The 23379-nt window shown below is 38.5% G+C and overlaps 1 long non-coding RNA gene across 2 annotated transcripts in view; it reads left to right on the top strand.

Moving 5' to 3' along the window:
• The first annotated feature begins 2141 nt into the window (after positions 1 to 2141).
• LOC129643445 (uncharacterized) overlaps positions 2142 to 23379 on the top strand; it is a 34502-nt gene continuing 13264 nt past the window's right edge. For both annotated transcript variants that reach the window (XR_008710310.1, XR_008710309.1), the window contains exons 1-2: positions 2142 to 2156; positions 3752 to 4003. This is a non-coding gene — a long non-coding RNA (uncharacterized LOC129643445). The remainder of the gene's footprint in view (positions 2157 to 3751; positions 4004 to 23379) is intronic.

Below are 23379 nucleotides of genomic sequence, written 5' to 3'. Positions count from 1 at the left end.
TTCAGATGGAAGAAATGCTTCAGAAGTACACTTGGAAGGAAAAGATGCAAGGACATTCAGGTGGATTTGTAGGTTGGATGATCACGAAGTTAGTTGATTCTTTTCAGGTGGATTTCTCTCTTTCTCCGAGAAGTAAATGGTAACATAATCAGCTAAAAATCAATAGTCAATATGAGAGGTTGAAGTAGAAGTTTGAGAATAGAAAATAAAGTTTGAAGTAATTTTTGAAGAAAGTCAGAAGGCAAGTTGAGCAGAGAAAAAATAAGGTTTATGATTCCAAATTTATAGTGAGACCTATCTTTGGAAGGAAAGTTATGACCAACCTAGACAGCATATTAAAAAGCAGAGACATTACTTTCCCAAAAAAGATCCATCTCGGCAAAGCTATGGTTTTTCCAGTAGTAGTATGGATGTGAGAGTTGGACTATAAAGAAAGCTGAGTGCCGAAGAATTGATGCTTTTGAGCTGTGGTGTTGGAGAAGACTCTTGAGAGTCCCTTGGACTGCAAGGAGATCCAACCAGTTCATCCTAAAGAAAATCAGTCCTTAATATTCATTGGAAGGACTGATGTTGAAGCTGAAACTCCAATACTTTGGCCACCTGATGCAAAGAACTGACTCCCTTGAAAAGATCCTGATGCTGGGAAAGATTGAAGGTGGGAGAAGTAGGGGAAGACAGAGGATGAGATGGTTGGATGGCATCACTGACTCAATGGGCATGGGAGTTGGTGATGGAGGCCTGGCCTGCTGCAGTCCATGGGGTAGCAAAGAGTCAGACATGACTGAGCGACTGAACTGAACTGAATCTTCCAAAGCAGATAATTGAGTTTATATAGGATTAGAATTTTCTGTGAAAAGAAAGGCAAAAAAAATTTGATGGTTTTATCAGGATCATCACTGAAATTCTAGAGCATTCAATCCGACCTGAAGAGGGAGATAAAAGGTGATAAGGAAGTAAAAATGGAAGGTCAGTGAATTGACAAGCCTTAAGAGTAGAATAATGTCCACATATTTGTAAAGTAAAAAGATTAGAGGTTGTAAGTGAGCAATTTGTGAAGTGGCATGTTCTAGAATGTAACATATGGAGAAAGCTATTGTTTAGAGATATCTGGGATTTGGTAAGTCGTCCACAAGAACCTTCAATGTTGGAAAAGAAAGCCATGAACCTGAGGTCAAATTCTTAAAGTATATGGGAAATGCGGAGAAGGCAGTGGCAACCCACTCCAGTACTCTTGCCTGGAAAATCCCATGGACGGAGGAGCCTGCTAGGCTGCAGTCCCGTGGGGTTGCAAAGAGTCGGATAGGACTGAGCAACTTCACTTTCACTTTTCACTTTCATGCATCGGAGAAGGAAATGGCAACCCACTCCAGTGTTCTTGCCTGGAGAATCCCAGGGACTGAGGAGCCTGGTGGGCTGCTGTCTATGGGGTTGCACAGAGTCGGACACGACTGAAGTGACTTAGCAGCAGCAGCATGGGGAAATGACGAGGAGACAGTTACAATGCAGTGACAGGAAAGTGGAGAGGGTTGTACAACATCTAAAATACTCTCTCCTAAAATAAAAAATTCTGATTTTAAACATTTTTTAATGTTTTTAATAAAACTTTTTATTAAAATTTTAATTAAAAATTTTATTTTAAACGCAGCAGTCACTTCATGGGTCTTCAGGAATACATATATGATTAAAAACTGTATTCTGAAATATCATATGTACAGAATCAATAAAAACAACAGAGAATTTAAACTAAAACACACAAATTTCATTTAGAGGTGGCCTATATGTGGCCTCAGCACTATGGAGAATGAGAGCAAGAGTCTAACCTATTCTTCTTTTAGTGATTAAAATTACTTGACAGGTCCAATATCCGGCTGGAGTCTTCTACTGGCTTGAAGCAGGCAAGAATTTTCAGTGTTTTTTGTCCAGAAGAACTTGGCTTGAGATAAATTTTGGCTGTGCTCAAAGTTGAGTAACTAGGACATGAAATCTAGGCTGCTCAGAAGACAGCCAGTGAGCCCAGCCTCCTGCCTCAGGCAATGTATGTCCCAGTCAGAGTCCTACTCAAGAATTCATGTCATCAGAAGTAAGTGGCTTGTTCTTATTGAAGAAGACATCGCTTGGAAGGATATGCCAAATAGTGTCCAAAGGCATGAATCAAGGTATAAAATCCTCAGCATTGATTTTGTACATAGGACAAAGGAAGCATTTGTGAGGTGGCAGAGCATCTGTGAAGGGAATTCTTTCTGCAGTGTGGGGGCCCTTCTGGCATGGGCAAGGAGATCACTCAGCAACCCTGGGATTTGAATGACTATATAGTTTTTGCCAGGAAATATTTACCCCATAGTCTAACACTGTCTGTTCCTAAATTAGGACAGGCAAGTTACCATAATTCTATGGCATTAATAGGTCTCTTTTGGGGAATAATGTTCTAGAGATGTACTGTTTAACAGCTTACCACTGAACATGTTCCCCAAAGAGATTATACAAATGAAAAACTGAGCTTGATTCTATGAAGGTCACAAAGAAGAGGGCTCCAAATTCAATTCCATCTCAACATTTTATCCCAGACTGGGTTTAATAACTGTTTCCCTGAACAGCTATGGAGCCATCTTTTAGCCTCAAAAGATTGGCAGATAGTAGTGATTTTAAGCCAAAAGCAGGGATTATGCAGTGTTGGTGTGTGTAGGAGCATGTACATGTATTCATACAAGTTCTGTAGACATGAACTTCAAGAATTTCAATTTCAAGAAGATGTACTTTGTCAAACCAGACATATTTTAGTGTCAACAATCTCTGACTGTACTTAAAAGCCATGAGATAGACTATCTTATGTTTACAGCAAACCTAGAGTGTTCTGCTTGTGTCCTCACTTGTGATATGGGGAGGCTAATATCTGGTAGTGTTTGGTAATGTGCTCAAAGTTACATAGGTAAATAGTCACAGAGCTAAGATGAAACTCCAGGCTCTTGATGTTCAGTTTAGTGTTTATTTGTAATACCAACTAATCTAGGCTTAGCTCAGTGTGTTCCTCTTCTTAGCTTTTGCATCTTCCATGGGATTCCTGTATTCCTTTTAGTGTCCTTACACAAGTGTCTTCAAATTTCTATTGTGAAACACTGAAGGCATAAAAAAACTGGAGAGTATTTTAAGTAAAACACATCTACCCACCTAGCTCTAACATATGTAAACATATTGTGTATCTTCCCCTTCCCCTAACTTCCCAAAGATAACCATTTGAATTTATTGAATTCAATGAATTCAAATAAACCATTGAATTTATTATGCCAATTCATTGCTATAATCTCTATCATCTATGTCAATCATCTCTCCTTATCCATGCACATCCATACATACACATACTCAAACAAATGTAATTCTGCATCTTTATTTTGTTTGATATTATGTTTTTACAATTTATCTTAACCCTATGAAGAATTCCATTGTGGAAATGCACTGATATTTATTTTCCTATTAATAAACAATTAAAAAAAACTTTCATAATATACACAATGTCCCAATGAATGTATTTCTGAATATCTCTTTGAGTTCATTTGCAATAATTTTTTAAGGCCTCTGATGTAAAATTGCTAGTTCAAGGAGCACATGTATATGTAGTTCCTCCAAAGATGTCCTTGAAACCTGTTTATATGTTAGACTTTGTATGGCAAAAGGGTCTTCACAAATGTAATTAAGTATCTTTAGAAGGCAAGGCTTACTTAATTGGCTTACCCAGGAGGGCCCAATCTAATTACAGGAATCCTTGAAATCAGAAGAGGAGGCAGAACTGAGAGTCATAAGCTACCACCTGAAAAAAATTCTACCAGCTGTTGCTGGTTTTGAAGATGGTGAAGAGGGGCATGTGCCGAGTAGTATAAGTCCGGAGCCACTGGATAAAGGCAACAAAAACGGGTTCTCTCCTAGAGCCTCCAGCTAGGAATGCAGTCCAGAAGAGACATCTTGACTTTAGCCCAGTGAAACGCAGGACAAACTTCTGACCTCCAGAACTGTAAGCTAACAAATTTTCATTGTTTTAAGCCATGAAGTCGATAGTTGTTTGTTACACGGCAATACAAAACTAATATGGCATATTAAACTTTATGAATGGTAAATTTCCTTCCAAAATAGCTACACCAATTTCTGTGTTCACTATAAATGTATGAGAATCTATGTGACCTTTTATAAGTCTAGAGTATCACGAGACTTTAAAATTGGTTTGCTGAATTTGAAAGGTGAATGGTTTTAATTTGCATTTGGTTTTAACTTTCATTTTCCTAATCATTTGTGGGGTTGAACCTTTTAATTTCTACGTTGTTGGCCATTTGAACACTCCTTTTCTTGAATACCTCACACATATTGGCCTTTATTCATATTGAAAGTGAAAGTGAAGTAGCTCAGTCATGTACGACTCTTTGCGATCCTGTGGACTGTAGCCTACCAGGCTCCTCTCTCCGTGTGATTCTCCAGGCAGGAATGCTGGAGTGGGTTGCTATTTCCATCTCCAGAGGATCTTCGCGACCCAGGGATTGAACCCAGGTCTCCCGCATTGCAGGCAGACACTTTAACCTCTGAAACACCAGGGAAGCCCAATTCATATTGGGTTGTTATATTTTTCTTATTTATTTGTAAACATTTATATGTTCTGAATATGAGATCTTCATTGGTGAAACCCCATGCAAATATAAAATCCCATTCTGTGGCTTCCTTTAACTTTGTGGTATTTTATTAAATAGAAAGTTTTCATTGTAATGTTGGCAGATATATCATAGTTTTACTTAATGAGTTTTGCCTTTTAGGCATATACATCTTGCCAACCTCAGGATAATAAACATATTCTATATTTTCTTTTAAAAGTTTTAAAGTCTTACTTTTAATATTTAGGGCTTTAAAATATTTGAAATTGTATTTTACTTAGATACCCAGTTGTCCTAAAGCTATGTATGAAAAATTCACTCTTTTCTTACTGATTTTAATATCTCTTCTCTCTCATACATCAATATATTTATGAGTTTCTGGGCTCTCTTTTCTGACCCTTTGTCTGTTTATTTATTTCAGTTCCTGTTCTACACTATTTTAATTATCCCAGCAACAAAATATCTTGATATTCTCCTTTTAAAAGTTAATTTTCTTCTAAATTTCTTACTTAATCTTGGACTTTATTCATTTATTTGAATGAATAAAGGGTAAGCTTTGGCAAGTTCCATTAAACAGGCAAATATATTCTTTCTGGGATTATAGTCACAATTGCATGAAAATATAAAGTGAATTTGAGAACACTGATATCTTTTAGATATTAGTCTTTTATCTGTTATCATAGCCTAATTTTCTATTAGTGCTTTAAAGGATTGTTCATATTTACATTTTTCTCTGTCAAAAGTTTGCTATACAGCTTTTGCTAGATTTATTAAAAGGTGCTTTACTCTCTTTAGTTATTAATAACTACCTAGCTGCTGTTGTTTTACTCATTAATGATCATTCATATGTAAGGACTCTATTGATTCTTATATATTGAGTTCGTGTCTAGCAAACTTGCCAATTGTTTGTAAATTTTCTTTAATTTTATAAACAGTATTGTCTCAACAAAGATAATTTTGCTAGTTTTTGTACTCCTTATACCTTATTTTCTTTACTTACCTTATTGTTTGTGTTGTATTTCCAGTGTTAGAAGCAGTTTCATAGGCATCCTTGAGTTGTTCCTGAGTTTAATTGGAACACATCTGAAATTTCACATTTCAGTGTGCTGTTAACTATAGATAAAAGTTCAAAGATTCTCCTTCTATTCCTAATTAGCTGAAAGTTGTCATCGATGACTCTTGAAATTGATTGCATTTTTTGCATCTATCTATAGGACTTTGTTTCTTTCATTGTTCATGTCTGCTTTGGATGTAAAGATACATTCGCTTCATAAAACTGGCTGAGTAGTTTCCCCTCATTAACTATTCTCTGAAACATTTTTCTGTAGTTTAAATTGTTAGTTCCAAGAAGCTTTGGTGTTTTTTGGCAAGATAAGATTGTATAATTCACTAAATTTATTTAATGTTAATCATTTCTTCCTCAGGCAATTTTACTAACTTATATTTGTCTGGAAAGTTGTCAGTTTCATTTAAGTCTACAAGTTATTGGCATAAATTTATTTATAATGTTTATATGATATTATAAAAAGCTCCATAAAAATATAGTAATTTCAATATTTACTATTTTCATTCCATTTTTCTATTATTCTTTTTGATGTTCTCTCTTTTACTAATGGAGTCAGTGTACTTTCTTTCTTTAAAAGAAATAGCTTTTGTTTTGTTGATTTTATTTATTAAGTAAATACATTTCAGTTCAGTTCAGTTGCTCAGTCGTGTCCAACTCTTTGTGACCCCATGAATCGCAGCACGCCAGGCCTCCCTGTCCATCACCAACTCCCAGAGTTCACTCAGACTCACGTCCATTGAGTCAGTGATGCCATCCAGCCATCTCGTCCTCTGTCGTCCCCTTCTCCTCTTGCCCTCAATCCCTCCCAGCATCAGAGTCTTTTCCAATGAGTCAACTCTTCGCATGAGGTGGCCATAGTACTGGAGTTTCAGCTTTAGCATCAGTCCTTCCAAAGAAATCCCAGGGCTGATCTCTTTCAGAATGGACTGGTCAAATCTTGCAGTCCAAGAGACTCTCAAGAGTCTTCTCCAACACCACAGTTCAAAAGCATCAATTCTTCGGCGCTCAGCCTTCTTCACAGTCCAACTCTCACATCCATACATGACCGCTGGAAAAACCATAGCCTTGACTAGACGGACCTTTGTTGGCAAAGTAATGTCTCTGCTTTTCAATATGCTATCTAGGTTGGTCATAACTTTCCTTCCAAGGAGTAAGTGTCTTTTAATTTCATGGCTGCAATCACCATCTGCAGTGATTTTGGAGCCCAAAAAATAAAGCCTGACACTGTTTCCACTGTTTCCCCATCTATTTCCCATGAAGTGATGGGACCAGATGCCATATATGTGTATAAATTTCCCTGGAATTACTGCTGTACCAGCTTCTGGCAGGTTTTGATATGTACCACTTTTATTTTTACTTAGTTATAAATATTCTCTAATTTCTATTGTGATCTTTTTTCATACTTTACATCTGAGAACGTATCAACTTTCTGAAAATAAGTTTATTTTATTTTCAAAAAATATTTAATCCTTTGTGGTAAGAAGATACGGTTTTATAAATTATTGAAAATAGTTGACATTACATGTGATCTAGGCATTTGTGCTCAGTTGTGTCCAACTCTGTGACCCCATGAACTGTAGCCTGCCAGGATCCTCTGTCCATGGAATTTCCCAGGCAAGAATACTGGAGTGGGTTGCCATTTTCTACTCCATACATGTGATCTAGTATGTGGTTAATTTTATAATGTTCCAGTAATTTCAAAAGTGTATATTTTTTACTTTTTGGAGGTAGTGTTCAATATACATTCTCTTTTAGAAAAACAATCCTCATCGAAGTCCTCTAGCATTATTATGTTTTGTCTGAATATCAGTTTTTCACTTTATTAGAGGAATCAATTCTTAAAATTCTCTCCATCAGTAAAAAGTTACGTATAGATTTTAATATGCGCTTGGTACTGTATGTGTCCTCTAAATATAATAATTTATTTTATTCTTAAACCAACTGTATAAGGTGAGGGCATCATTTTTACAAAAGAAGAAATCGAGGGACAAAGAAGTTAAGAAGTTCGCAAAGCTAGCAGTCGGTAGAGCTGAGATTTAAATGCAGTCTGTCTCCACTGTTCACGTGGGTCTGACACTACTAGTATGGCCAGTTTTTGCTTTATATATATTAAGACTATATTATTAGGCATTCAGAAACTTGTGCATGTTATGATTTGTTACAGTTATTGCTTCTATTGTGTATTTTCTCCATCCATGCTTTTTGCCTTTAATTCTATTGTCTATGATATTATTTCTATAACAGTTTCCTGTTGGTTAGCATTTGACTGTGTTTTTTTGTTTTTTAACTATACTTGCAATTTTTTCTTCTTCTGGTTTGGACACCATACAGTTTCTTTTTTATGTTGTTACCCTAATTCTTTCTGCATATATATTTAAATATCACTTCTCCTAATAAATGTGACTATTTTACCTTCCTTCATAACAGACCCTTAACCTCCTTGAGTATCAATGAAAATCCCATTATATTTTTATTTTTGCAAAGCATTGTTTTATCTTAAAAGTGAAGCAAAAGATAATTAGATATTTTGAAGCAATTATATTTATCAATATATTTAGTAGAATCCATGTTAACATTTGGCTTTACTACATCTTTCCTTTCCTGTAAGTTTACTTTTCTCCTTGATGAAGAATCTTTTTGAGCATTTTTTTTTAAAGGCAAGAATATTTTATTTTATTTATTTTTTAAATATAAATTTATTTAATTGGAGGTTAATTACTTTACAGTATTGTATTGGTTTTGCCATACATCAACATGAATCTGCCACGGGTGTACACGTGTTCCCCATCCTGAACCCCCCCTCCCACCTCCCTCCCCGTACCATCCCTCTGGGTCATCCCAGTGCACCAGCCCCAAGCATCCAGTATCATGCATTGAACCTGGACTGGCGATTCGTTTCATATATGATATTATACATGTTTCAGTGCCATTCTCCCAAATCATCCCACTCTCTCCCTCTCCCACAGAGTCCAAAAGACTGTTCTATACATCTGTGTCTCTTTTGCTTAAGCATTTTTTTTAAATTAAGGATTTGTCTGTGGTAAACTTGAAAGTCTTTGTTTATTTCAATATGTCTTTGTTGTGTTCTCCCTACTGAAAAAAAATAGTCAGGTTGATCACTTAGTTCTGAAGTGAGTTATTATCCCTCTGCATTTTGAAGATATTGCTCCAAATTTTACTGATCTCCTGTTTCTAGTGATAAAAACAAAGTCGGCCTAATATCTTTTCTCCATGGTCACTTTTAAGATTTCCTCTTTGCCCTTGATAATTTGAAACTGCATTAAAATATAGCTATGTATGCACAGGTATATAATTTTTAAAAATCCTGCTTGTTATTCAAATATACCGAGAGAAACATTAGAGCAAGAAAGAGGAATGGATAATAATTTCTGGTAAAAGTCTGCAACCTGATTTCAAACTATAAGAGGAACTCTTTCTTGAGTAACAATTTAAAAATAGTCTTCCTTTTGAAACATGAATTGATCTTGGGTAGCCTTGGTATGCAGTGGATTGAAGCGGGTTTCGGTTCCCAGCCAGAGAATGAGGTTGGGACGCAGCAGTGAGAGCTGAATCCTAGCCACTAGACCAAAGGTCAGTGACAAGGCCCTGGCCCTTTGGGTTTTCAGAAAAGAATTCCCATAAAGATTGAACTGGCTTCCCTGATAGCTCAGTCGGTAAAGAATCTGCCTGCAATGCAAGAGACCAGAGTTCTATCCCTGGGTCAGGAAGATCCCCTGGAGAAGGATATGGCAACCCACTCCAGTATTCTTGCCTGGGAAATCCCATGGATGGAGGAGCCTGGCAGGCTACAGCCCATGGGGTCACAAGAGTTGGACACGACTTAGCGACTAAACCACCATAACCATTGAAAGTAGTGAAACAAGTAAAATATTTGTTCAGTTCAGTTCAGTTGCTCAGTCGTGTCCAATTCTTTGCGACCCCATGAATCGCAGCACGCCAGGCCTCCCTGTCCATCACCAACTCCCGGAGTTCACTCAGACTCACGTCCATCAAGTCAGTGATGCCATCCAGCCATCTCATCCTCTGTCATCCCCTTCTCCTCCTGCCCTCAATCCCTCCCAGCATCAGAGTCTTTTCCAATGAGTCAAGTCTTCGCATGAGGTGGCCAAAGTACTGGAGTTTCAGCTTTAGCATCATTCCTTCCAAAGAAATCCCAGGGCTTAGGAGGAAAAAAAGTACAGCACATGTGGATAGACACACAACTTTTGAATCATTTACAGTCAAGATGGATTCCAGTAAAAAGCACTATGGGTAGACTTGACACCACCCCTCTTTTGACCTCCAAGGAGCTTTCTAGTCAGGAAGGTCTCCCTGACTTGAGAATGAGAAATATGTGGTCTCTTATCTTCTATCTGGGCAGAGCCCGGCCTCTTCTCTCCATTGTCCTGGAATTTCTGTCCACAGGGAATGAACTCAAATTGCTTACCCTGGAGGGGCCCATCTGCCTTCTGCCTCAGAAGCACTACCATGTGAAAGAGAATTTCTGTATTTTCTCTCCTGTTTTTTTAATTTCTGTTAGGAGGAAAACAGAAGTATTATTGAAACACTGAGTCTTTCCCTGTGGGGATCCTTTTAAAAAGCCAAATCTGGAAAATTTCAAAATTTCCCCAATAGCTGAGTGAAGGCCAAATTAAACATAAATTAGTTTTATTCTCTTTCTTGATTGCTCCATTTGTATTTTTTGAGGTCACAGTGGCTTTCCTTATACATAAACAAATTCTACCTTGCAAAACCCCAATTTAAATCTCTAAGTGCTTTAAGGAGCTTCACATTGTGGATTAAGAAAATACCCAGGTGGCCCAGAGAGACCATAAAGGATTTAAGTTTAGGAGTCAAAATATTTCCTTTTGGGAGCCCCTACATAGTACCTGGAGAAAACAAAAACAAACAAACAAGCAACAACAAAAAAAACCCTCTGGTTTGGCTCAGCCCCTCCGGAGAGTCTTAGGTCTTTTAGAAATCTACATGTATTAATCCTCATATATTACCTTAGAATGCAGCTTCAGGCATGACTGTAATGATATGGCAATATTATTGTGGGGCCTTATGCTACTGGGTCTGTAGTTGAAAACAGACATCTGCTCTAATTTTTCCTTTATTTTATTTCTGGAATAACGAATTTCAAGGAAATTTTCTTATTTAATGTATATTCACTGAATGCCTACTCTGGCCAGCACCTCTGCTAGATGGAATGCTAGGCACTGGGGAGATTCACAAGGTCCCTGCCTTCATGAAGCTTCAGTGAGCTTATTATTTGATCATCATGTGATTTAGAGACTCAAAAATATAAGCTTGAATGGGATTCCCAGGAGCCACCTAGGCCATTCCCTTACCTCAAGAAAGGATTTAATGAAATATTTTCTGACAGACTTGGTATTTGTCATGCCAAAGGATATTCAGAGAGGGGATTACTGCAACCTTCAAATAAGAGTCAATGTTTTTCTACATTAAAAAAAATGTATATGTAGAAAGTTTCTCATGCAAGCCATGGTTGAGAGGCAGCTTGTCGTAGTATCATTGCTAAACAAAATACAGGATGCCCAGTTCAATTTGAATTTTAATGTAAGTATGACCCAGATATTGCATGGGACATACTTATCCTAAAAATATATTTGTTGTTTACTAAAATTCAAATTTATCTGGGCATCCTTTAATTTTATTTGCTCAGTCTGCTAACTATATGGTAGAGAAAGAAGATCAAGCAAAAATTATTTAATTATGTAACAAAATAATTCAGGTAAGATAAAATACTAGTGACATGGATTATGGCACCATCTGCAATGTACTTCCTTTGGAATGCCCTCCTGGCCAGTTCTCTTTGCATAGAAATGGCATTGCGATAGGCTATGCATTATTGGTCCTCACAGTTTCATTAAAATGATATAGATGATTCAGACTGTTTACTTGTAAAAGAGCCATGTGTTTTAATGGGGGCCCCTCTGGGGACTCCTGTATCTCCACTAAACTCCCCCTGTGAGATGACAGCACAATGGAGTCCCTGCATTGTACAGCTGGACTTGAATTTTTATCATGCTGTTTCATGAGCTTACTTAGAAGCATGCAGAAACTTTCTGAATATCTCTGTGGTTTACATTCTGTGTTTTGGGTTCTACCCAAAAGTAAGGTGGTGGATGTGCAGAGAACAGAAATAACTGCACTCTAAACTCTGTGGCCACAGGGACAGCAGGGAACTGTTTTGCTCACTACCATCAACTAAGTGCCCACTATTGCCGGATATATTAAGAAAAGGAGTTCTATCTCCCCAATATCTTACTTAGGGTCTTTAATTGAACTAGAAAAGTACATGTTCTTTGACTTTCACAAAGGGCCTCCATTTGTTTTTATAGATAAGTCTGGCAAAAAATGTATATGTTTTCACTATCTTGAATCTTTCATTATTCAAGCAAGAAAGTCAATAATTATTTTTTTTACTAATTTCCCCCAAGAAATGAATATCAAAAGTTTAACTTCTATTGTTTATCTAGCTAAAAATATAAAATTTCTTTGAAGTATAATTTATATGTCTGATTATAATACTATACAAAAATCCACACTGGGCTTTGAATATTGTTAAAAGACAAACTATTTCTGCTTTATTGACTATGCCAAAGCCTTTGACTGTGTGGATCACAGTAAACCGTGGAAAATTCTGAAAGAGATGGGAATACCAGACCACCTGATGTGCTTCTTGAGAAATTTGTATGCAGGTCAGGAAGCAACAGTTAGAACTGGACATGGAACAACAGACTGGTTCCAAATAGGAAAAAGAGTATGTCAAGGCTGTATATTGTCACCCTGCCTATTTAACTTCTATGCAGAGTACATCATGAGAAATGCTGGGCTGGAAGAAGCACAAGCTGGAATCAAGATTGCTGGGAGAAATATCAATAACCTCAGATATGCAGATGACAACACCCTTATGGCAGAAAGCGAAGAGGAACTAAAAAGCCTCTTGATGAAGGTGAAAGAGGAGAGTGAAAAAGTTGGCTTAAAACTCAAACATTAAAACTAAGATCGTGGCATCTGGTCCCATCACTTCATGGGAAATAGATGGGGAAACAGTGAAAACACTGTCAGACTTTATTTTTTGGGCTCCAAAATCACTGCAGATGGTGATTGCAGCCATGAAATTAAAAGACGCTTACTCCTTGGAAGGAAAGTTATGACCAACCTAGATAGCATATTCAAAAGCAGAGACATTACTTTGCCAACAAAGGTCTATCTAGTCAAGGCTATGGTTTTTCCAGTGGTCATGTATGGATGTGAGAGTTGGACTGTGAAGAAAGCTGAGTGCTGAAGAATTGATGCTTTTGAACTGTGGAGTTGGAGAAGACTCTTGAGAGTCCCTTGGACTGCAAGGAGATCCAACCAGTCCATTCTGAAGGAGATCTACCTTGGGATGTCTTTGAAAGGACTGATGCTAAAGCTGAAACTCCAGTACTTTGGCCACTTCATGTGAAGAGTTGACTCATTGGGAAAGACTGATGCTGGAAGGGATTGGGGGCAGGAGAAGAAGGGGACAACAGAGGATGAGATGGCTGGATGGCATCACTGAGTCCATGGTCATGAGTCTGAGTGAATTCCAGGAGTTGGTGAGGGACAGGGAGGCCTGGCGTGCTGCAATTCATGGGGTTGCAAAGAGTCGGACACGACTGAGTGACTAAACTGAACTGAAAAGACAAACTGAAGTATATTAAAAATTTCAAGGGTTCATTTGAGCAGAAGTCAGTTCCAATCAGGAAACACCAAATCAGAAGCGGTAGGAGCTGGAGAAAGACTTACTATATACACAAGTACAGAAGATGACTGATTGGTTATAGCTTAAAGCCTAGTTGGCTGTTTGTGATTGGCTGTCCTTAAGTTTTGATTTTTGTAACCATTAAGCATTTAAATGCTTAGGTATGGTTTGCTTACATAGGCCACCATGGCATTAGAATCACCTCTGTCTGGCTTCCTTGTTTAATTAATAATATCTTGCTTCTCCATTTAAAAAATCCTAAATATTCACTACCAGATCTAGTATATAAAATCGGTAACTGTGCATTCAGTCCTAAATGGAATCAGTGAATATCCTAGGTAGAGTGTTCTTCTAGGTCATTCAAACAACATTGTGACTTTTATGTTGAAGAAATAGGCACCCAGAGAGATTAAGTAGCTAGTCCCAGGTCACATGCTGCTGCTAAGTCGCTACAGTCGTGTCCGACTCTGTGCGACCCCATAGACGGCAGCCCACCAGCCTCTCCCGTCCCTGGGATTCTCCAGGCAAGAACACTGGAGTGGGTTGCCATTTCCTTCTCCAGGTCACATAGGTAGAATTAAAACTCCATCCTGTTTATCTTCATTCTGAGTCCTCTGTTCTTTTCACCACATCACCATGTCTTTCTTTAGAATTCAAAATTTTTTTGGCTTAAATATAAAAATATTTCAATATGTTCAGAAATGACAAAAAGCAAAGGTGAAAATTCTGATATTCCCTGTTTTTTATATTAGCATTTGCAGGGCTTCTTCAGTGGTAAAGAATTGGCCTGCAGTGCAGGAGATGCAGGAGTTCAATCCCTGAGTTGAGAAGATTCCCTGGAGGAGGAAATGACAACCCACTCTAGTACTCTTGCCGGGACAATCCCGCATTCTTTCTTTCTTTTTTCATTTAAGCAACCTACATAGTAGATTTCAAGGAAGCATTTACTTTCTTACAAAGTGGATATAGTTCCTTATTTCTTTGAATTGTCTTGGATGTTGCCTAAATGTCTGTCATGAGGTGAAAACCGTGTATTAATAGGTTCTCAATTTGCCATGCTGGTAGTGTGACCAACCGCGCTTCCTCTGGAAAGTCTGAGAATAAAATGTCTAGACTGATTTTCAATCCGGAAGCCCAGTCTTCAAGAAACTTGGGGCAGTCACAGCAGCCTGAGGAGATGGAGGAAAACCAGCTGGGACGTGCAGAGTCACACTGTGTCCATCAGATTATAGCTGTGTCCTCCAGCTTCTTCTCTCTCCTGCCAGAATAAGAATCAATTCATTTTTCCCATGCTACCTTCTCACCAAAACCTGTTTATTTTTTCAATTTCTTTCTGGTCCTGTCTTCGTTCTATTTTCAACCAGATATCTTCCCTTTCCCTCTGTTGTTAAAATTTGAGTTAGATTTTATAATTATTCTTTATAATTTTATTTTCTTTTTAACTCTGAATGAGCAAATCAGACCAGAAACTTATCTTTGATTGATTGATTTATCCATGCCATAGACAAATACTAAGCACTCATTGAACATTATATTTAAAACAAGTGGGAGATGAAAGTTGCACCCTATTGCACAACTTCAGCCAGCATCACAAAATGGTCCTGCTAGAAGTCAGAGGTAAGAACTTAGGCAACTGTTCTGCTGAAGCTGGCTTTGATCTTCCTGGTCTCCAAACTCTAAATCAAAGAGCCTTGATATTAAACAGTAAATTATTAAATAACCTTGGTGGCCATGTGGCCATAGTGGTGCCTTTATATTTTATAAGGGCTGTCCTGTCTAGGGGCCCACCTGGCAAGGAAGCAGATACTATCTTTGACATTAGAGCTGTGCTCATTATGCCCAGGGTGACAGTTTGTGGTCTGTGTCTAGAAAGCAGTAGCCCAGGGTTAACCTAACAATAAAGCAAGCGGCCCATATCAGGAATGATGAATAGCAAACCACAGAGGAAGGCTGATATACCTAGGGGAGGTAGGACCCAACTACGAGGCTGAGGGGATCCTCTGGTGGAAATTGGGAAACCAAGAAAAGTCTCCTGGGAAACATGGAGACATATAAAGACAAGGACATCTGGGGCTACTAAAGAGTTTGAGGGAAATTCCTAAATCTCTTGATTTCTTCCATTTATTTGACCAACTTTCTAAGAGTCCCAGCCACTGTGATCTCTGAACTATAACAATAGATTCCTAGTTGATCTCTCTTCTCTACCTGCAGTCTTTTCTCCATCTCGTAGCCAAAGTGATTCTTAAAAAAAAAAGGAAACAACACACAATTTCAATCATGTAACACATACTACTCACCCTGTTTCTACATATTCTCATGCTGCTGCTGCTAAGTCACTTCAGTCGTGTCCGACTCTGTGAGACCCTATAGATGGCAGCCCACCAGGCTCCCCTGTCCCTGAGATTCTCCAGGCAAGAACACTGGAGTGGGATGCCATTTCCTTCTCCAATGCATGAAGGTGAAAAGTGAAAGTGAAGTCGCTCAGTCGTGTCCAACTCTTCAAGACCCCATGGACTGCAGCCTACCAGGCTCCTCCATCCACTGGAGTGGGTTGCCATTGCCTTCTCCAATTCTCATGCTAAAGAAAAACAAAATTGCTAAGAAGTCCTTCATGGTGGAATTTTACAACATTTGAGAAGGCCTTACAAATAGCAGAGAAAAGAAGAAAGGCAAAAGGCAAAGGAGAAAAGGAAAGATTACCATTTGAATGCAGAGTTCTTAAGAATAGCAAGGAGAGATAAGAAAGCCTTCCTCAGTGATCAGTGCAAAGAAATAGAGGGAAGCAATAGAATGGGAAAGATTAGAGATCTCTTCAAAAAAAATAGAGATACCAAGGTAATATTTCATGCAAAGATGGGCACAATGAAGCACAAAAATGGTATGGACCTAACAGAAGCAGATGATATTAACAGGTGGCAAGAATACACAGAAGAACTATACAAACAAAAAAAAAAACACAAAACTTCATGACCCAGATAACCTCGAAGGTGTGATCACTCACGTAGAGCCAGACATCCTGGAATGCAAAGTCAAGTGGACCTTAGGAAGTATCACTATGAAAAGCTAGTGGAGGTGATGGAATCCCAGTTGAGCTATTTCAAATCCTGAAAGATGATGCTGTGAAAGTGCTGCACTCAATATGCCAGCAAATTTGGAAGACTCAGCAGTGGCCACAGGACTGGAAAAGGTCAGTTTTCATTCCAGTCCCAAAGAAAGGCAATGCCAAAGAATGCTCTAACTATGACACAGTTGCACTCATCTCACATGCTAGCAAAGTAATGCTCAAAATTCTCCAAGCCAGGCTTCAACAGTATGTGAACTGTGAGCCTCCAGATGTTCAAACTGAATTTAGATAAAAGCAGAGGAACCAGAGATCAAATTGCCAACATCTGTTGCATCATTGAAAGAGCAAGAGAGTTCCAGAAAAACATCTACTTCTGCTTTATTGACTTCATCAAAGCTTTTGACTGTGTGGATCACAACAAACTGCGGAAAATTCTTCAAGAGATGGGAATACCAATCTGTCTAATCTGCCTCCTGAGAAATCTGTATGCAGGTCAGGAAGCAACAGTTAGAACTGGACATGGAACAACAGACTGGTTCCAAATCGGGCAAGGAGTATGTCAAGGCTGTATATTGTCACCCTGCTTATTTAACCTATATGTAGAGTACATCATGAGAAATGATGGACTGGATGAAGCACAAACTGGAATCAAGGTTGCCAGGAGAAATATCAATAACCTCAGATATGCAGATGACAGCATCCTTATGGCAGAAAGCTAAGAAGAACTAAGAGTCTTTTGATGAAAGTGAAAGATGAGAGTGAAAAATTTGACTTAAAACTCAACATTCAGAAAACTAAGACCATGGCATCTGGTCCCATCACTTCATGGCAAATAGATGGGGAAGCAATGGAAACAGTGGCAGGCTTTATTATTTTGGGCTCCAAAATGACTGCAGATGGTGACTGCATCATGAAATTAAAAGATACTTGCTCCTTGGAAGAAAAGCTATGACCAACCTAGACAGCATATTAAAAAGCAGAGACATTACTTTACCAACAAAGGTCTGTCTAGTCAAAGCTATGGTTTTTCCGGTAGTCATGTATGGATGTGAAAGTTGGAGTATAAAGAAAGCTAAGTGCCAAAGAATTATGCCTTTGAGCTGTGGTGTTTGAGAATACTTTTGAGAGTCCCTTGGACTGCAAGGAGATCCAAACAGTTAATCCTAAAGGAAATCAGTCCTAAATATTTATTGGAAGGATTGATGATGAAGCTGAAACTCTAGTACTTTGGCCACCTGATGCGAAGAACTAACACCTTTGAAAAGACCCTGATGTTGGGAAAGATTGAAGGCAGGAATAGAAGGGGATGCCAGAGGATGAGATCATTGGGTAACATCACCAACTCGATAGACATGAGTTTGAGTAAACTCCGGGAGTTGGTGATGGACAGGGAGGCCTGGCGTGCTGCAGTCCGTGGGGCTGCAAAGAGTCGGACATGACTGAGCGACTGAACTGAACTTTCAGCCTTACTTCCCAATAACTCTCCCATGTTTTCAACAGTCTCACCACCAAACTGGTTTCCTTTTATCCCTACTACTTACTTACTTTGTCTCTTCCAGACAGAATATTTACATAAACGATTTCTTTGGCTGGCATGATTCTTCCTCCCATCTTGACTAGTTAACTACTCAATTACTAGTTTCAGTTCAAGTTATCTTCCTTGGGGAAGCTTTTCACAACACCCCTAGCTAGGTCAAATCCCTGAGTCAGGGTTTTCATGTGCTTCTCCTTGATAATATTTACCATGACTATAATTTTAATTCTCTTTATGTGATCATTTGATACATATCTGTCGTCCCTAATACTGCAATGTCTATGTGATCAAGAACGGTCTTGGGTAGAATTCTTATATTCCAAAGGCCCAGCACAGAGCCTGGGCATGGTGGTCTCTATGTATCTGTTGAGTAAGTATGATTCTAAGAAGTAGATAGCCTGCTTTGGTTTCTTTTAATGAACTTTAATTGTGCTCTTAGTACTTAGCACACAGAAGCACTTAGATCTCCAGATTTGGGGGATTGAGCTAAACAAGGTGAAGAGCTTATCAATTCTGTGAAGTGAAGGGCTCTTCTACTGAATGACTATGACCTCAAACTAAAGATAGGAGTGACCAGTGTTCCCATCACCATAATTTCACCCACAGATTCCAGTTGAAAAAGATTTGTGTTCCACCAAACTCACCACATGTATTAAATAATAATTCATTTGTTTCCTTAAAAGACCCCAGAATAGCCAACTGGAGCTCTTAGTGAAATATCAGAGTGTTACTATACTATGCTGAGATTCTTGCAAGCCACAACAATGGTGTGAAAATATACAACTCATGTGTCGTTGTTGTTGTTCAGTTACTTAGTTGTGTCCAACTCTTTGCAACTCCAGGGACTGCAGCACACCAGGCTTCCCTGTCCTTCACTATCTCCCAGAGTTTGTTCAAACTCATGTCCAGTGAGTCAGTGATGCCATCCAACCATCTCATCCTCTGCCGCCCCCTTCTCCTCCTGCCCTCAGTCTTGCCCAGCATCAAGGTCTTTTCCAACGAGTCAGCTCTTCGAATCAGGTGGCCAAAGTATTGGCGATTCAGCTTCAGTCCTTCCGATGAATATTCAGGGTTGATTTCCTTTAGGATTTACTGGTTTGATCCCTTGCTGTCCAAAGAAATTCTCAGGAGTCTTCTCCAGCACCACAGTTTGAAAGCAATTCATGTGAGACTTCAAATTTTATTATAAATAACTCTGAGCTTTTATTTTTTCAACTAAAGGACTTCTAGAAATCTAGGGCCTTCAGGTTGGAAACCACTGCATTAGATCCAAAAAGAACAAGACTATAGGGAGAACTTCCTCTCTGTTCTGCTATTACTTGTATGGGTATGACCTGGGATATTTGTTGATAAAGGGTACAGTCAGCCAAGACGTCAGTGTGAGGTTGAAGACTGCCATGATGTTCTAGGCAGAAGCACCCAGCTGAGGATGAAGCAGATAGTGGTCCATGCTTCACTAAGATGACATTTTTCTAAACCTCAACATGGCCAAGCTTACTCTTTCCTTAGTTATAAACTGGTATTGCAATCTGAAGGTTACATTTAGTAATAATTCCAGACATGCATGGCTGGTTTCTTAAAGCCGAATAAGTATTTAGATAATAGAAGGAACAAAAGGTCAGATGCAGGCCTGCCAAAGCTTGACGGGGATACATGTTTTCAGGAAAAGAAACAGTTATTTCCTTTCTCCTGCTTTGAGACAGTATCTTCAAAATCTTCACTTACTATAAAATAATAGCATATCATCTGCATGGAACATAAGGAAATAATTAAAACCTGACCCCAACGTATTTTACAGCAGTTGGAATTGACACAAATGAAATTTTATATATTAAGTGCTGTGAGCTTCTAGGAGGAAGGTTCAACTACAAAAGCTAAAGAATGCTCACTCTGGGTGTTTCTATAAGTGAAAATTACATTTAAAATCCATATAGTCTCTTTTTGTGAAATGTGAAGAAAATTCTAGTTGGTAATGGAGCAGATTCAAAGTGATCAGGGAAGTGTTGCTATAGGTACTCTCTAAAGTGCTGGTGTGACAGGTAGGCATAAAAATGTTACGCTGACTACAGTGAAAACTGAGACTGTGGCTAAGAGGTTCATTTAAGGTGAGTCAACAGTAGAATTCCTCTGCTCAGATACTTTTGAATTAAGTGAAAAATCGCGCTATTATACTTGTCTCCAAAACGACCTTTAATACTACTCTCTGCACCATTCAAGCTACACCCGCCACTAAATTGCTCTTTAAAACCACTAAACTGTAGTCCTGTCTAAAGGTTAATGATGCAAATTCATAACATAACCTTCATAAATAGTTTCAGAAAAAGATGGATAAGTCTTCATGAGCAAGCAGAAAAAATGGTTTTAATAGTATTGTAAGTGCATGGGGCACAAATAACAAAAGATACCCCTTCATTTTATAGTAAGACCAGTTGAGGAAGAGCCATGTTAGGAGTCAGAACTGACTTTTCGTTTAATCTGATATTTAGACATCAGAGATGGTGCCAGCACTTTTTATAATGAGGTTTGTCTGCTGATAGTTTGAGATCAAGTGTGTTGAAATAGCCCTTCCTTATTCTTTGGGAAATAAAAATGGATACAGTGAGAGTGGGTGGGAACTGCTCCCCCACCCCACTTCAAATCACACCAAGTCTGGACTTCCAGCACAGGATCCAATGCAGGGTCTACTTCTGGCCAATGCATTGATGAGCCAGTAGTGAAATGAGAAGCCCAAAGGAGGCTGTAGCTTCCAGGATCTGTGTCTCTCCAGCCTGTGTTTCCAATGGTTAAGGGGCACTTGGGCGCCATTGCTCTGGAATGCAAAATGAAGATTACCAGTCTAGTTGCAGCTGTTTGGAAATATTTTTGATTGGACTTTCTGAATATCAATGACAAAAAATAATCAGACAGAAGGCCCTCATTAAAGCATGTGCCACTTTGCAAACATTGTGAGGCTTTAATGGCCAAAATATAAAGTCTGTTTCTTCTTCTTCTGTTCTTGTTCTGTTCCTACCAATCCCCAGAAAAATGTTCATGGGCAAGAGGCTATGTGAACCCCTGTTCTTCCTAATTGGCATAGAACCCCATTATACTGTAGGAGTGAGGGCAGAATGGGGAACTAAGGAATGGCAAGGTGACCTCCCTGACAATTTCATGAGAAGTCAAAATGTATGCAAATACAAATGACCAGAGAAAAAAGGGAAGGAAAACCAGGTTCTATGTTTATGATCAGCTGGAATATATTTCACAGGGCTTAGGCAGGGGTTCTGCCCACGTACAACCCTTCAGGGTGTGGACAGAAGCAAGGGTTAGTTTAGGAAGGAAACAGAAGCTTACCTGTTCCCCAGCGATTTACATGAATGAGTAACCCAAAACAAACTAGCCAAAAAAAAGCCAAAAGCCACATTCACATTTGTCTGGGAATTCATGTTGGAGAATGGCCTTTTGGAACTATAACAATGAAATGCTAACATTTTGATCATTTTAATCATCATTCATAAATCTTGCACAGTTTTGCCAAAGTAAATATATTTGTTTCGGGTTAAAATGTACCAATTTTGAACTTTGAAATACTGTTCTCCTTTTTTGCCCAAAAAGACAGATAATCAACACACAGGAATTTGAACACAACATAGAGAACCCTGGGCTTTGGGAACAAAACTATTTGATATTTAAATGATGGATTTTATTTTACCTCCGAGATTTAACAAACGTTAGCATATTGCCAAATTTGTTTCTTTAATAATAGAAAGAAAATGTGCAGCTGAGGATGATGCTCCCCTCCTGTATCACTCCCCTCCCTCTCTTCCTACAGAAAACCTCGAGGTCACAGAATCTGGCACACTGCTAAGGGGCCCAAACTGAACCACAGAACTCCAGTTGTGCTATGGGACAGCCCAATAACCATCATATAGAGTATCTGCCTTTGTTTTTGACTGTTCACTATAGGCGTTTATATCTTTATGCAATATCTAGTATGATTTAGAACATTAAAAAGATTCACAAAGACATAAAACTATGCATCTCCTTCTATATCTTACATTTTTAAAAATTGGTGATTGCCTGCCTATTAACTATTCCTTCCCTATTCCTTGACAAACAAAGCCCCAGTTTTGTTGAGGCTTCCATTCCTTAGGAAAAGAGAACCTTTCACCATGTCAAGAATAGATACCAATTAGTATAAGCCATCATGGTAATCTTATCCTTCCCAGTGAATGGACTATGCAGGGCAATGTGACATAATTCTAGTAAATGAAGTAAGCAAAATATGGCTGGGAAATGTCTAGGAAAGATTGCTTGTTCTTAAAGCACAGAAGTGAATGGCTTCATCTTGTGCTGGATGCTACCACTCCTGAGTGTGACCTGCGCAACCATCTTGCTACTTTGAGGAAGCTGGCTTGGTGATATGTCCATATAAGGATAATGGCAGAGCAGAAACAGGGGTAAAACAGAAACTGTATTAACCAGTCTTCAGGCTGTTTTTTTTTTTTTAAATATGAATCTTTTTACATAAGCAAATGCATTTCTCTTTAATAAGCCATATTGATTATATTTTTATTGCTTTCAGGAAAAAGCATCTTTTTCTTTCAATGTTGGGAAATACAGATTTCCTTTAATATTTTAAATCCCTGAATGGTTCCAAGGTATGCATATTTACAAATACTATTTTTGCTATTACTAAAAATGTGGCAACAAACATCCTAGCTCAGATCCCTTGGTGAGCTACTGTATAAGTGGAATTGTTGGGTCCTGTCCATAGACTATGTACATCTTCACCTATATTACATTATATTTCCAAATTGTTCTCCAAAGAACATGAAACAGTTCATGCCTCTGCAGCAGTATATAGGAGCATATCTTTCCAACATGATTGCCATTTTGAACTTTCGAGTTTTGCCATTTTCAGATTTTCAATTTTTACCTTTATGACACAGTGGTATCTGTTGCTTTTATTTGCATTTCTATGTTTACAAATGAGGTTGAGAAGCTTTCAGTGTATTTGTTAGCCATTTAGTCTTCTCTTTAAAATTAAAGAGAAGCCACCTTCCCTGGTGGCTCAGAGTTTCAAGTGTCTGCCTGCAATGCGGGAGACCTGGGTTTGATCCCTGGGTTGGGAAGATCCCCTGGAGAAGGAAATGGCAACCCACTCCAGTATTCTTGCCTGGAGAATCCCATGGATGGAGGAGCCTGGTGGGCTACAGTCCACGGGGTTGCAAAGAGTCGGACACGACTGAGCGACTTCACTTTCTTTCTTTCTTTAAAATTAATAGTTTAAGTCATTTATGTATTTTTTCATTGGATTGTTTGTTTTTTGTTGGTGTTTAGAATTTT

Source organism: Bubalus kerabau, chromosome 2 (assembly GCF_029407905.1).
Source record: "Bubalus kerabau isolate K-KA32 ecotype Philippines breed swamp buffalo chromosome 2, PCC_UOA_SB_1v2, whole genome shotgun sequence".
Lineage (NCBI taxonomy): Eukaryota > Metazoa > Chordata > Mammalia > Artiodactyla > Bovidae > Bubalus > Bubalus kerabau.
Note: the sequence above shows the minus strand (reverse complement) of the source record. Positions and strands in the feature narration are given on the sequence as shown.